Consider the following 14,621-nt stretch of genomic DNA (forward strand, 5'->3'; position numbering starts at 1 on the left):
GATTAGAAGGAGCTATATCTATGATCGGAATACCCATACTCCATCACAGAGTGTAGTTTCTTGGCAAGGACTATACTGGGTGGTTTGCCATTGCCTTCCCAGCCGTAGTTACCACAGGAATTTGGAATTTGTTCATGGTGCTGGCAATAGCTCACCTCTGATTCGTGATCTACACTGTGGGATCCGTTAAAGGCAACCAACTAATGTCGGCAGACGGGACACCAGTGTACCATCTATCCGAAGGACGGCGTACACATTGATGAATCACTCTGCCTGTGAAACAGCAGGATGACAGTTTATAGCTGGGTTGGGATTCAAACCCAGGCTTGGTGGCTCAGAGTCGAGTAAACATACCTCTCGGCCAACCAACCAGCCTTGTGATATACACGAGGATGTGATTACATACATACATACATCTGATAAAAGCATGAGAAATACATTATAGGAGACAATGGACAAATCAACACAGTATATGGGATTTAAAACTGGGGCTAGTTTCATCATGAAGCAATTGCTGAGGTAGTAATGCCAAACAGACCAAGCAAAATTCATCTCGGATTACATTTTTGTTCTCTTCGATACGTTTGACGCTAGTAAAAGGGAAATGTCAGTTTAAATATTGCACTTACCAATGATGATGCCAGAATGGACAAACCTGAAAATGAAGTTAAACAGTAAGCTGGGATAATGAGCGAGTTTTGCAATTTTAAAAAGCCTGGCACAGGAAACTCCTGCAAAAAAATCTAACATTTTTAGGAGACGATGATACATTTCTCTTCTCGTTGACAATGAAGGCGTGCATAGCTGACATCATTTTTGGCTTGAGTGCATGAGATGTAACGTTCATTTTCATGTTATGCAGTGTTAAAGCATTGGGATGATGTGAAATCATGACTTTGGTATTGATTTAGTTATATCGCTCGACCACATCCATAACCATCATTACCACTGATTAATTAGATTACCAGAATAAATTTAAACACAACATGCGATGTTACATCAACTGCTCATCAGAACATTTCAAAACCCCATGGAGACGAACATTTTATTTCATGTACAGCTGGGTAACAACACGTCGGTGCCATAAAACCCTGAAAGAGCTGATAACTTAATGAAACCAAATCCAATGATGTGGTTCGGTGTTTGTCCTTGTACGCGTGCGCTTAAAACATAACTTTTTACAACTTTCAAAAGAAATGCGAAAAGTGCAGATTAAGGCAAAACTGGATTTGTTTTGCCACAGTACCAGCAAACCCAATTTAGGAGGCAGTTCCTCATGGCAGTTTTTTTTTCCTTTCTAAAGCTCATTCAAGATACGGTCATTCGATACAGCTTAGGAGAGGTGTTTGGGGAATTGCATTTTCCTTTCCTCTGCCGCCCGCTCAGTAAATCGCAGCAGATCTCTCAGAACGAGAGCCATATACAACGAAACAACACAGGAAATACACCGAACGCATAAAAAATTCCGCTCTATTCCCAGCTGGCCTGGCACATGGAGCTGATTTGGAGATTCCCGGCGTAAAAACGACACCGCTATGGCCGCGCCTGCTTTTCATCAGGGGGACCCAGAGGGCTTGCGGCAGATCTGTGATGCTGCGAGAAAGCACGCGTTTTTATGCGACTTATACACAGTGAGAAAGAGCGAAATGAAGAGCCGGAATCATGCGGGAAGGTTATGAAAACAGAGCGACGTGGCTCAAGTTTTCATGCAAACCATGAGAAATATTCACTGTAAACGTCAAGGATGTCCTTTGAAGCGCAAGGTCTATCGGAGCTCACTTCGCTATTTGGGCACATATCTATTCCGCGCCGCCGCGGACATTCGACCCAACATAGATAACACATCACAGACGTAAACATTCCGTCAATGAGTACATATCCTACCTTTCCCGCTTGCTGTGATATAACCCGAAAGTGCCGTAAAGGTGTGCGAGTACGAGAACAACACGGACGCCTGTCAAAAGAGTGTTATACACGTGATATCCACATGGTATATACACGTTATACGTGACATATCGCACATGTTATACACACGTTATACAAGACATATCGCACATGTTATACACACGTTATACGTGACATATCGCTCATATTATACACACGTTATACGTGACGTATCACAAGTTATACGTGACATATCACATGTTATACACACTTTATACATGACATATCGCACATGTAAAACACGTTATACATGACATATCACACATGTAAAACACGTTATACATGACATATCGCACATGTAAAACACATTATACATGAAATATCGCACATGTTATACACACGTTTTACGTGGCATATCGCACATGTTATACACACGTTATATGTGACATATCGCACATGTTATACACACGTTATACATGACATATCGCACAAGTTATACACACGTTATACGTGACATATCGCACATGTTATACACACGTTATACGTGACATATCGCACAAGTTATACACACATTATACGTGACATATCGCACATGTTATACACACGTTATACGTGACATATCACACAAGTTATACACACATTATACGTGACATATCGCACATGTTATACACACGTTATACGTGACATATCGCACGTTATACACACGTTATACGTGACATATCACACATGTTATAAGTGACATCGCACATGTTATACATGACATATCGCACATGTTATACACATGTTATACGTGACATATCGCACAATTTATACGTGACATATCGCACATGTTATATACACACGTTATACGTGACATATCGCACACGTTATATACACACGTTATACGTGACATATCGCACACGTTATATGTGACATATCGCACATGTTATATACACACATTATACCTGACATATTGCACATGTTATATACACACATTATACCTGACATATCGCACATGTTATATACACACATTATACCTGACATATCGCACATGTTATATACACACATTATGCGTGACATATCGCACATGTTATATACACACATTATGCGTGACATATCGCACATGTTATATACACACATTATGCGTGACATATCGCACATGTTATATACACACATTATGCGTGACATATCGCACTTATACACACGTTATACGTGACATATCACATGTTATACACAAGTTATACATGACATATCGCACATGTTATACGTGACATATCGCACATGTTATACGTGACATATCACACTTGTTAGACACACGTTGTGACATATCGCACATGTTATACGTGACAGATCATACTTGTTAGACACGTTGTGTGACATATCGCACATGTTATACGTGACATATCACACATGTTATACAGATGTTATACGTGACATATCACATCTGTTATACATGACATAGACGTTATACATACGTTTTATGTGATATATCGCACGTGTTATATATACACGTTATACGTGACATATCACAAGTTATACCTGCCATATCGCACATGCTATATAAACACTTTATACGCGACATATCGCACATGTTATACGTGACATATCGCACATGTTATATACACACATTATATGTGACATATCACACGTTATACATGACATATCGCACATGTTACACGTGACATATCACACTTGTTTGACACACGTTATGCGTGACATATCGCACGTTACACGTGACATATCACACTTGTTTGACACATGTTATGCGTGACATATCGCACATGTTATACCTGACATATCACACATGTTATACGTGACATATCACATATGTTATACATGACATATCAGACGTTATACATACGTTTTATGTGATATATCGCACGTGTTATATATACACGTTATACGTGACATATCACAAGTTATACCTGCCATATCGCACATGTTATATAAACATGTTATACGTGACATATCGCACATGTTATACATGACATATTGCACATGTTATATACACAACCGTTATACATGACATATCGCACAATTTATACGTGACATATCACACGTTATACACACGTTTTATGTGATATATCGCACATGTTATATACACACGTTATACGTGACATATCACAAGTTATACGTGAGATATCGCACATGTTATATACACACATTATACATGACATATCGCACATGTTATATACACACACGTTATACGTGATATATCACACATGTTATACCTGGCATATCGCACATGTTATATACACACGTTATACATGACATATCGCACACGTTATACATGACATATCGCACATGTTATATACACAACCGTTATACATGACATATCGCACATGTTATACCTAACATATCGCACATGTTATACGCGACATATCGCACATGTTATATGTGACTCACATGTTATGTGACATATCGCACATGTTATATACACACATTATACGTGACATATCGCACATGTTATACGTGACATATCGCACTTGTTATACACACGTTATACGTGACATATTGCACTTGTTATACACACGTGTTATACACGTTATACATGACATATCACACGTTATATACACGTTTTACGTGACATATCACACATGTTATACGTGACATATCGCACGTTATATACACATTTTATACGTGACATATTGCACGTTATATGTGGCATATCGCACATGTTATATACACACACGTTATACGCGACATATCACACTTGTTATACACACGTTATATGTGACATTTCGCACATGTTATATGTGACATATCACACATGTTATATATACACACACATTATACGTGACATATCGCACACGTTATACGTGACGTATCGCACACGTTATACGTGACATATCGCACACGTTATACGTGACATATCGCACACATTCCTCACACACTTTCCATTTCGCAACTCATACCAACTCTCCACACTGCCATCCTTCTAACTAAATCCCCTGACTAACTCGTGCTCCCGCGACATCCCTTAAAACTCATGCACGTTCCATTTACTCTACGTAGCTTCGCGACGTCTCCTCGACACATTTCCAGTCTGTCCGGGTCTCCAAAAATCCAAAAATTCCATTTCCAAAATCTAAACTAAAATCCCTCTAACTCATCCATTCCACGGGCTCCATGAGGTACAACCCATGTCCTCATGAAGCTGGTCTCACTAACTCTAGCCCATCCTCCTAACGAGTACTTCCTGTGCCCCCGCACAAGGGGGTCTTCCACCACTTGCCTGGGAATCCTGTTCACCCGAAGCGAGGCTTGCTTTTCTCAACTCTTTTTTTTTTTCATAATGCGCACCACCAGCTTTCAGAGCTTTACAAACACACTCGCGTGGAGAACCCATCCGGTCCAAATTCCGAATCCAGCCAAGCTTCTGTCCGTCCACGGGATCGGCTAACATCCACCGCTAGCGTTTCCGGACCGGGTTTCACCTGCGCAGCCGCACATGTGGCGGCCTTGTGCGTAGCACAGCACGGACCCCACGCTCGCTGCTGTGCAAACCCGGCACGGTGCTCAAAATAGCTGCGGCCGCTACTCGGCCCTTGTCCGTCATCTGGTCCTGTCGTCGTCGCCGTTCAACGCACACACTCCTGCGTGCCACGACGCTCACACACTCCACCATGGCACTCGGACACGGGGATGCGGTTGTGTTCTCCCGCATACCAACTGTCATCTCCCTCACGTACAGCGACCTCACACACATCGCCTTTCACTCACACACACCGTACTACTCACATACGCGGTTCCTGTCACACGCGGTGTTTCATCCACACACGGTGCTTCATCCACACCATGCATGCTGGAAAGCACGCATTTCGGCACACTCGCAAACACACATTTCGACACCACACACACCGGAACAACCACGCTGGGAATTAGGACCACCTCAAGGGGTCCCGGGGTTTCCATAACCCCCAAACTCCGCGTGCACCCATTCACAGCACTCGCCCCCTTTACCTCGCAAGGCTCGACTGGACTCTCCTCATCGCGATCCGCCTCAAGGGGGCACAGTCCCGCACCTCATTCCTGAAGGAGGCTATCCTGCTGCTCGCACGGGGTCACAAAACACTCCCCCAGCTCAACCCCATTGTCCCTCACTATCCCTACCTGTGTGTGCTCGTCAATTACCTGGAGTTTCTCCTCCACTTGCTTTACCTCAGTCACCTTGTTTATTATTTCCGTTTCTTCCTGGCTTTTCGTCTCCGTTTCCTGTTCTATTCCCCATGGCTCTGGTGTTCCTTCCTTTGTCTCCTGCATCTCCGTGCATTTCTCAGTCACTTCCACGTGTCTCGTCCTGCATGTCTCAGTCACCTCATTTAATTTTTCCCTCTGTGTCACCGTCACTTTTCCCCGTCTCCCGAATTATTTTGTCCTCCACCGCGGAACCTGACCTGAGTCAGGTCAGGTTCGATCTGTGACCTGCTACAGGTACCATGTAAACCTGTACTAACCTGTTCCATGGTCGGGTTGTCGGCGACTAAACCGTCTCCCCCACCAGGTTTTCTGGTGAGGAGGGTGTTTGGATATGGACACCCAGCAGGATTAAAAACAAAACCTGTCAAAGGGCGGAGGAGCTCCTTGTGAGCCAACGGCCATCCATATCTAGTGCCCAACTGTGTCTGCGGACGTCCTCCTGCAGTTGGGTTACTTCTTATTAGGAGGTTGGTGGCAGGATTTGCACTCCGGCCACCGTAAAACCCTTCATTCCGCAAAACACAAAAACGCAAAAAAAAAAAATCTGAAAACCCACTCCGTGGGAGTACCTCCTGCACAGCTTCCCTTCGCAGGGCAGCTCACCGGATGACGGGATTGGGGCAAAGCCTTCAGGACCCCCAATCTTTGATGATAGGAGGGAAACCACGGGGTAACATCCCTGGGTCAGATTGCGGGAGAGTGTGTCGGAGTGGTGCTGAGGTGTCATCCACCAGACGGCGGTCTCCTTGGGTTAACCTGAGGCGGTCCCTTCGGGTGGGTGCCTGGAATGTCCTATCCCTAAGAGAGGATGATCACCTGTCTCTGTTATCATCTGAGCTCAAGCGTTTGGACATCGGGATTGCAGCTCTCTCTGAGGTTCGGAGACCGGATTGCGGCGAGATAATGGTGGGTGGTTACACCTACTATTGGTCTGGTCGCTCTGATGGTTACCATACCCAAGGAGTTGCTGTAGCTGTGTCCAATAAGCTGACCCCAATTATAATTGAGGTAACACCGGTCAACGAGCGTATTATGAGATTAAGGATTCGTCACTCCTTAGGTGTCATTTCCCTGGTCTCTGTTTATGCTCCGACTGAGGCGAGTGATCTCACCGTGAAGGATGCATTCTACGCCACACTCGAGTCTGTGGTTGATCAGTGCCCCAGACAAGATACACTTCTAGTCTTGGGGGATTTCAATGCATCGACTGGAACTGATAGGGACGGTTATGAGGTGTGTGTTGGTCCCCATGGGTCAGGAACTATGAACCAGAATAGCACTAAGTTCCTTGACTTTGCAAGAAGTCATGGACTTAGGGTGGCTGGTTCATAGTTTCAGCGCCCACAAACTCATCGCTGGACTTGGTATTCCAACGCTGGCGGTGTGGCAAAGGAGATTGACCATGTCCTCATTGACGGTCGATGGAGGATGATCCAGAACTGCAGGGTCTACCGGAATGCTCAGTCCTCAATACTGACCACAGGCTTGTTGTAGCAACTCTAAAGCTGCACCTTAAATCCTGGAGAATGGTACCATCCCAGCCTAGGGTGGATGTTGCCAAGCTCAGGGATGAGAGAGTAGCTGAGGAGTTTGCGAACAGGCTGAGTGGACACTTGGGGGGGTCTGGGTGCTTTGGGGGGTCCTCAAGAGTTATGGAGCGCCTTCAAGACCACCGTCCTTGATGTTGCCGGTGGATGCCTTGGAGCTCACCGCAGGGCAAAGAAGAATTTTGTCTCTCAAGGGACACTGGATACCATTGACCAGAGTCGCAGGGCCAGGATGAATGGCAGAGCTGAGCTGTTCAGGGAGCTGAGGCGTAAAACTGTACGTGCACTGAGGGTGGACAAGGAGGCCTATGTACGAGGAATCTGTGAGGGGGTAGAGCATCACATGTGGACAGGTGATTCTCGTCCCGCTTACAGGGGAATTCGCGCATTACATTCATCCAAGCCCATCCCTCGGAGCACTGCAGTTCGAGCAGAGAGTGGTAGGCTCTTGACAGAGGAGTCTGAAGTGAAGGCCCGCTGGGCCGGTTACTTTGAGCGGTTGTACCAGGCTGATCCCCCAGCTGTCGAGTTGGACGTCAAGGGTGTTACAATCCCTGTTGCTGACCCTCGAATCAACTGTGGTCCACCTTCGCTTGTGGAAACACGGGCTGCGGTGAACCAGTTGAAATGGGGCAAAGCTCCAGGGATCTGTGGCATCCATGCTGAACTTCTCAAGGCTGGTGGAAATGCTGCACTCGTGTCGTTGCATGCAGTTTTGTGCTCTGCCTGGAACACAGGCATCATCCCAACTGACTGGAAGAGGGGCCTTGTTGTCCCTCTCTGGAAAGGGAAGGGTGATCGCCAAGACTGCAACAACTACCGAGGGGTGACGCTGCTCTCAGTGCCGGGCAAGGTCTTTGCTCGGATAATTCTTGATAGGGTTCGCCACCATCTGCTTGAGCACCAGCGTCCAGAGCAGTCAGGCTTTACACCAAAGAGGTCAACGATTGACCGTATCCTTGCACTTTGTGTCCTCACCGAATGCAGACAAGAGTTTCGGCAGGGGCTGCTTGCAGCCTATGTTGATCTCTGTAAAGCGTTTGATTCAGTGAATCGGGATGTCCTCTGGAGGATTCTTGGTCTCCGTGGGGTGCCACCAAAACTGATCGATCTGATGTCTGAACTCTACTCTGGTACTGAGAGTGCTGTGAAGTGTGGTGGTACCATCTCTGACTTATTTCCAGTTGTTACTGGAGTTCGTCAGGGATGTGTACTTGCCCCCACACTTTTCAGCACTTGTATGGACTGGATTTTAGGGAGGATGTCGAAGAGATCAAGTTGCGGTGCATCGTTTGGGAATGTCAAGATCTCGGACCTTGATTTTGCAGATGATGCAGTCATCTTTGCGGAGACTTTAGACATCCTCTTGGGGGCCCTCGAGGTGCTGAATGAGGAGTCGGAGCTGTTGGGATTACGGGTTTCTTGGGTCAAAATTAAGATCCAGGCTTTCGGTGACATTTTGGATGCTGTTGTCCTGTCTGTGTGTTTGTGGTGAGGATGTTGAGGTCGTGGAGAGATTCACTTACCTTGGCAGTGATATTCATGTCTCTGCTGGCTGCGAGTCAGAGGTCAATAGACGTCTGGGTCGGGCCTGGGGAGTCATGGATTCACTGGATCGTGGGGTGTGGCGCTGCCGGTACCTGTGCGGGAGGACGAAAGTCCGAGTCTTCAGGTCCTTGGTACTTCCAGTCTTGCTCTATGGGTGCGAGACTTGGACTCTGACCAAGGATCTGAGACGGAGACTTAATTCCTTTGGTACCAGGTCTCTTCGGAGAATCCTTGGCTATCGCTGGTCGGATTTTGTGTCCAACGAGCGGTTGCTGAGAGAGACTCGGATGAGATTTGTTACCTGCATAGTCCGTGAGCGTCAGTTGCGGCTGTATGGACATGTGGCTCGTTTTCCTGATGCTGATCCTGCTCACCAGATTATCTCAGCGAGGGAGTCTCATGAGTGGAGGAGGCCAGTGGGCCGACCACGTGCCTCATGGTTGCAGCAGGTTGACCATCATCTCAAGGAGATGGGGATGGGCCTGGCATCTGCCTGGGGGATGGCCAGACGGAGGCCCCTGGAGTACTGGCGGAAAGTGGACGCAGCGACGCGCTGTTCTGGCACATGCTCCCATACCTGACCTACCTGACCCTGAGCCGACACAATCCACACTCTCCCTCAGCTCACTCGCTGGTTCGGTGCCTCTGGCACGTGGCGCCGCCATTTTGCACTCCACTGCCCGTATCTCGCCACGTGCAGGCGCCATTAAGCCTCTTATGCCCAGACTTGCTGCCTTTTGCCCGTCCTGGATATCCAGCCCCATGCTCTGCATTTCACCCCGCATTTCTTTCATTTCGTTTATCATTTCTTCCTTCATTTCCTTTGCGTTTCCATCCATTTTTGCCAGCAATATTTCTAATAGCTGGCCCATGTCAGGTGGCCCGGTGGCAGTCGCTTCGCCATTATCGGGCGCGGATCCGCCGGGGACCGAGGAGGGATTTTGACGGAGGAGAGGGGGGGGGGTGTCATACACCGCAGTCCCCGCCGCTGCGCCCATTGCGGACTCTGCATTTATTTGCGGGGAATCGTCAACCTGCATAATGGGAGTGTCCTGCATGGTCATTTCGTCCTGAGCCATGGATTCTAACATTTCCAAATCCATTACTAATCCCTCCTGCCCCTGCTCGCCTTGGCTGAACATTTTATGTGCTGGGAATGAAATTTATAACGCTCGTAATTTAGGGACACGGGGGGGGGGGGTTGCTCCGTATACCCCTGATCCGACTCCGTGAATTTTGCTACGGAGTGAAATCGCACTCCTGACAACCGGTTGTTACGGCCGGGGGGGGGGGGGGAGAGGGTCGGCCGCCAACCGACCGCTCTTAATGGAGCCGCAAGTCGAGTCGGCCCGACCGATCGCCCGGAATATAGATCGCCGCCCGGATAACTCCGAGCAACGGGTCCTTGTCCAAGAACCGAAATACGCCAAATCGGCAGATCACGTGGGGTAGGTTTGATTGCCAATCTTCAATTTACCTAAATACCCACGTGATCCATCTACCGGGGTATTCCACCCTCGACGGAACTCATACGGAACAAACCGCCGAGGTGAACTTGTCCATGCGGCATAATCGCCAAGAACCGTCGGTCCAAATGTCCCCCTATTACGGCAAACCAACGGCTAACTGCCAACACACGAATGTTCAATCAATGAGGGAATGGACGCAATGAGCAGGTTTACATTCACACAAGGACATTTATTATAATGAAACACGTATGCAATTAAATAAGGCAAAACACGTATGCAATTATACAAGCAACAAAAGAACTGCAACCGTCTACTTATTATGTACACTCATTTACACTTAAGAGCAGTTCCAACTTATTAGACGGGCCCACGGACACACACACACACACACACACACACACACACACACACACACACACACACACACACACACACACACACACACACACACACACACACACACACACACACACGAAACGGTGGCTGAGGCCTTTAATCATGAGCTCCAGCTCGGAGGACAGGTGAACTGAAACTCAGAGCTTGACTCGAACCTTTCCACCTCGTGTGGTCTTCAACTTGTCCGGACCCGGGCTCCAGCGAGAGCGAGCTGGATCCAATCGCCGCGATCCTTCCCGCGCTCCCGCGAATTCTCCCGCGCTTCTCAACACGTGCTGGTGAGACGAGGCGCCGATCCTTCCTGTCGATACGTCGCTTCCTCGAGGATCCAACTCCAAGAAGAGGCCGACGCGTCGCACCAAACCGGGAAACAAAATGGAGAACGACAAGCTCCACGAACCAAGAGAAAGAGGAAGAAGCCTTCACTCGCAGCTCGAGCTGAACAACTGGCTCAAGTTACTTCCAAAACAAAGCAGCAGCCGAAGCTCACTGAGCCAGCCGAAGCAAAAAGCTTCCGAAGGCCTCAAGCCAAGCAGGACCCGATGGCTGAACGACTGCTCTCTCTGAAGCAAAAAAGCTTACTCCTCCCACGTGACTCAGCACACGAACTCTGCACACGGAACTCAGAACGGGACTCCACGAACTCAGTCTTACCACAGGACTCCCACACGAACAAAGAAAAGATGTCCTCTTTATCCTTCCTACCTCCTCCCCGCACCCGGCGTGTCTCATGCCCTCGTGATCCAACCCCCGCTCAACCACGGGTGGGAGGGAGTTGTTGACGTCACGGGATGGCAGGGTTCTTCTTCCTCTTTGCAGAAGAGGGGGAGGGACGTCTCCATTGTTTCGTTCCCGAACTATTAAATCGATCCGCAGCGCATCTCATCGATCTCTGAACATTTAAACAACTAGTACATGCCCGTAAAAAAAAATAATAATAATAAATAAATAAATAAATAAATCACACAGGCCGCTTCTTCGCTCTCACGTGCCCGGAATGCGTGACCCGGAAGTTCTATATTATTCGCAGTTACAATTCTTCGCAATTTATTTTTAATACCCAATTATTCAATTAGCGCCAACGTGTTTTACCTTTTCGTAATGTCGTGGCAAGGAAAAACAAAAAGAGAAGAGAAGATAGAAAAAATATTTACTTCCTGGTTCAGAGCATACCAGCACTCTGATGTTCCCGAAATTTATACACCGTCTAATATGAAAACGATCATAACTTGGGCCATTGTGTTTATCTATAAATGCGCATAAGAAATCGAGAAATTATTAGAATACACGAAGTCATCACTCTCCGAAGCCCGTACGTTGTAACCCGTAATGGGGAACGCGGATGAGCTTCCCTTCCCCATCGGCCATGCCCACGCAACAACGTGTCTTGCCATTGGTTTGGTAAATAAATGGCCATAACTTGGGAAGCACTTGTCCGATTAATATCAAACCTTGAAAAGGCATATCCTCAGGTCCCCAGCAATATACCTGGCACGTTTCAATTAGATCGGACCAGAGGTTGTCGAGAAACAGCAGTCACACACACACACACACACACACACACACACACACACACACACACACACACACACACACACACACACACACACACACACACACACACACACTGCTGGAATTATTGATCGATGGAAGGTGAGCTATCTAGGGAACATGCACTTATCGACATAGCTGACGAAGGGAACCTGTATGTTGTGTGCAATTGAATTCCAAATTCGTAACAATACATATATATATATATATATATATATATATATATATATATATATATATATATATATATATATATATATATATAAAACACACACACACACACTCGCACTCACACTCTCTCTGAGAGGTACATTTCTAAATGTAAGAAAAACTCAACAAAGAAAAGCCCAACAATTCAATGGGAAGTATATTTTACATGTCCTGCAGTTTCATAATTCTAATTTTATGGAAATTATATTTCATTGTTTTCGTGTACAACGTGAGGACTGACACCGCAAGTGGGAAGAACATTTTGTGCTGGTATGCATGAGACAAATTATTGCCTCTTGTTCTACAGCAGAACTTATCTCTGTAGGATAAGGATATTTTGAATGCTGGCGAGAGATCAGCTCTCTGGTTGGTTCACTTAAACCCTGTCTGGTCGAGTGGAGTGCTTTATGTAAGGAGAGGTGCTCACTTACTTCAATGGAGTAACACATAAACAAGGATGGTTCTGCAGTATATTGGCATTGCCGTTTTATTCGAAAAACAAATCAAAATCAAAAGGTACAGGGAAGTTCATGAAATGTCACCCATTACTGAACGTATTCCCCTGCTATAGGTACACACTTTGCCCATCAATGTGATAGCGTCTTGATGCAATCTGCTTATAAAATGCTTAGATGGACATACCATATAGCTATTTCATGGCACATGCATCGACGTTTTCATCACATCAATATGTTCTTCGAGTGATCCAAAGAGATGAAAATCACATGGTCATAAGTATGGACTGTATGTGGGTAAATGACAACTTCCTAACTTATCTCCCCCATAGAATAGCAATGGACAGATTTACAGAGTGAGGGTGAGCATTGTCATCTATATATTGCTGAAACTCTCATCTTGTATATATGTATGTATGTATGTATGTATGTATGTATGTTCCCAAAATACAGGTACACAATAGCACAAAAATTTTAGGGCCACCTTACTCACCATTCTTCTGCGGTGTGTAGTATCAGGTTTCGTTCAAATCGGGCAACGAAAAAATTAAAAAATAAATTCCCAATTCAGTCAAGTACTCTTCGGGAGAATTTGATCAATGCGAACAACCTGAGCGGTATAGTTCGCTGGAGCTATCTTTTTTTTTTCTTTAAATGATTTATTTAAAAATCTCAAACATTTAGTAAAGACAAAGAACGATTTATTTTTAAGCATAAAATAAAATCGCCATTTTGATCTAATACTTCCGTGTTCATTAATATAATTGTGTTGTGAAGATTTAATGCGCACAATAATTTATTCGACTTTCTTTTCTCCGTTTTTTTCACATTGATGCGCAATATCAAGTTTCATTCAAATCGGGCAACGAAAAAAATTATTAAATAATTAATTCCCGATTCAGTCAAGTACTCTGGGAGTATTTGATCAATGCAAACAACCTCAGTGGTGTAGTTCGCTGGAGCTATCTTCTTTTTGTTGTTGTTAAAATGATTTTTTTTATCAACTGCTGTCACAACGGGAACCCAACGGGTTCACGGGTCATCTAGTATTTAACTACAACTCTCATCTTGCACATATATTCCTGAAATACAGCCAAAACGGTACACGATAGCACAAAAATTTTCAGCCCACCTCATTCAACATTTGCCTGCGGTGTGCAGTGTCAAGTTTCATTCAAATTGGGAACAAAAAAAAATTATTAAAAAATCAATTCCCTATTCAGTCAAGTACTCTTCGGGAGAATTTGATCAATGCAAACAACCTCAGCGGTATAGTTCGCTGGAGCTATCTTTACCTTCGTAAACTTCGTTTGACGAAGGTATTGTATTGACCCCTGTGTATTTATTTATTGGTAAATATGTGTGCGGCCAACATTGCGCAA

The 14,621-nt window shown here is 45.7% G+C and overlaps 1 long non-coding RNA gene across 1 annotated transcript in view; it reads right to left on the reverse strand.

Annotated features, from left to right (window-relative positions):
- Positions 1 to 656, reverse strand: part of LOC147032155 (uncharacterized) — a 101,037-nt gene extending 100,381 nt beyond the window's left edge. Inside the window, exon 1 of the long non-coding RNA XR_015055052.1 lies at positions 630 to 656. This is a non-coding gene — a long non-coding RNA (uncharacterized LOC147032155). The remainder of the gene's footprint in view (positions 1 to 629) is intronic.
- Positions 657 to 14,621: the final 13,965 nt, after the last annotated feature.

The sequence above is a fragment of the Eptatretus burgeri genome, chromosome 2 (assembly GCF_056783735.1).
Source record: "Eptatretus burgeri isolate ZD-2024b chromosome 2, Ebu_testis_v1, whole genome shotgun sequence".
Classification (NCBI taxonomy): Eukaryota; Metazoa; Chordata; class Myxini; order Myxiniformes; family Myxinidae; genus Eptatretus; species Eptatretus burgeri.